The sequence below is a fragment of the Notamacropus eugenii genome, chromosome 1, assembly GCF_028372415.1.
Source record: "Notamacropus eugenii isolate mMacEug1 chromosome 1, mMacEug1.pri_v2, whole genome shotgun sequence".
Lineage (NCBI taxonomy): Eukaryota > Metazoa > Chordata > Mammalia > Diprotodontia > Macropodidae > Notamacropus > Notamacropus eugenii.
The window spans coordinates 679,660,638-679,663,279 of NC_092872.1; the positions used below are offsets into that span (position 1 = coordinate 679,660,638).

At 34.5% G+C, this 2,642-nt stretch overlaps 1 pseudogene; it reads left to right on the forward strand.

Moving 5' to 3' along the window:
- On the forward strand, window positions 1–740 carry LOC140521163 (olfactory receptor 1G1-like; annotated as a pseudogene).
- The last annotated feature ends 1,902 nt before the right edge of the window (window positions 741–2,642 follow it).

Consider the following 2,642-nt stretch of genomic DNA (forward strand, 5'->3'; position numbering starts at 1 on the left):
ATGTACTTCTTTCTAGCCAATTTATCTTTTGCTGATATCAACTTTATCTCTACCACAGTCCCCAAGATGTTGGTGTATATCCAAACTCAGAATAACTCCATCTCTTATTCTGTCTGACACAGTTATATTTTTTGATCATATTTGGGACAGTAGATGAGTTTCTCCTGGCCACAATGACATATGACCACTATGTGGCCATTTTTCATCCACTCCATTATGTGACCATGATGAGTCCCCAGATTTGTTTCCTGTTAGTTTCAATTACATGGGTTATTAATGTTCTTCACTCCCTCTTACATATGCTGTTGATGAATGAACAAATCTTCTGTGCCAAAAATGAAATTCCCCACTTCTTCTGTGATCTTAACCCCTTGCTGAAGCTGTCCTGTTCAGACATCTTCATTAGTGAGCTAATGATCCTCACTATTGGTGGTCTTGCTGGCCTGACTCCATTTTTCTGCATCATCATCTCTTATGTATATATAGTCTTGGCCATGCTAAGGATGCCATCTGCTGAAGGGAAGCAGAAAGTCTTTTCCACCTGCAGCTCTCTCCTTTCTGTAGTATCTCTCTTTTTTGGGACTGTCTTTGGGGTCTATTTTAGCCCTTCCTCCAACCACTCAGCCCACAGTGACATAATCGCATCTGTGATGTACACAGTGGTGACCCCAATGCTGAACCCTTTTATCTACACCCTGAGGAACAAGGATATGAAAGCTGCCCTGAGGAGGCTCTTTTAAGTCTCCTTCTTAAGGACCAAGATATCAAAAATAATCTTAAAAATAGGTTTCTGTTCCTCAAACTGAGTACTATGAAGAGGCCAGCTTCAAAGAATTTTTCAGCAGGGGAAGTGCTTTGATTCATGTAGATTTCAAAACTGAAGCTGTCATAGGTTTTGTCTACGTTGACAAATTTAAATCAATACATACCCACTAATAGTACAATAATATAATTCTATTGTTGAACATTCAAAATAATATAATATAAATAATATAGTTCTAGAAGAATTTTAAAAATTCAGATTTACAGAAGTTTAGTTATAGAGAAACAGAGATTATGAAGATACAGGGAAATTCCTCTTTAATTCCATTTCTCTACATAATCTGGTGATCAATATAGAGAATTCTGATCATCTGTTTATAGAGTGACATCTGACCACCCATTTCCCTCTTATTTTACTTTTATTTAATTACCACTTTAGAGATATTCAAATATATTCCACAACTTGTCACCTTTAGCTAAACTCTTACTCAGAATCAAATGGTATGATAGAAGCCAAAAGTCTGAAGACCTAGTTCTTAACCTCTGTGGCTAACTTAATTATATGCAAGTCTCTGAGTCTCAGTTCCCTGTTTTATATAATGAAGGAGTTGACCTAAATAAGTTATATTCATTTAAATCTCTAACTACAGGTAACTTTCCAGAATGAAGAAGAGTGGATGTTGAGATTGTGAATCCACTATGCAGGTTAAAGAACTTGATAGGTGATCCAATGAGCAGAGAGTGGTAATAGGTATGTATATATATATATATATATATATATATATATATATATATATATATATATATATATATATATATATATATATATGTGTGTGTGTGTGTGTGTGCGTGTGTGCGTGCGTGTGTATGTATGTGTGCATATGTATATATGTATGTATATGTATAAATAAATGTATGTGTATATGTATGTATGTAAATGTGTGTATACATATATATTTATTTATATAGAAGCTAAGAATGATAAGTTAGAGCGACCATCACAATCCAGTAAAAACCAAAGTGTCCATGTGTGTAAGATTTTAATACTACATAACTTCTTAACTCCCAACTGACAGCAGCACCACCTTTCTTATTCACCATTTTAAGCTTTTGTCTTTTCTCTGGATTTAGGAACCAAAAAACTACAACAAAATCCATAAAAGACATCAAAAAGAGCTGGATGACTTTTTCAGAAAAAACATTAAATGTTGTAAACTTCAGTTTCATTGTTTTAGAAGCCTGAGTGAAAAACAATCCAAATGACAGGCTACGTGATGATCTCAATTTAATTCCATTGAAGAATTCCAATCAAGACAGCTAAGTCAAACCCTAGGACTTGAGGGAGAAAATATAATAGGACCCAAGGAGTTAACCCTGAAGTCAAAATGCTGGGGGTGGGGGGTGGGGTGGGGGATGTTGTTAATACCAGAAGAAGTTTCCATATGATGCCATTCTTTTGGACCTTTATAGGCAGTTTTCCCAATCCCGCTTAATTCTATTGATTTTCCAGTGTTCATTATTTTCAATTTATCCTGTATAAGGCTTATTTGTAAATATTTACTTGATGTGATTCAATTGTGAGCAATTGAAGACAGACACTGTCTTCACCTTTATTTTTATCCCCAGCATTTGTACAGTGCCTAGAATATAATGATAATAATGGCACTTAATAAATATTTTTGACTCACTCTAAAATCCTTTGACATTGTTTAGTTTGATGTTATTTACCAGAACATAGAGCAATCTTGTGATCTTTCTAGCAAATAATAATTGCCATTTATAATTGTTCAGTTCGGGGACATAGAAGTCATTGTTTCCTATTAACATGCTTTATTTGCATAATGTACTCTTGTGATGATAGTAAACTGAGCACTCCAACA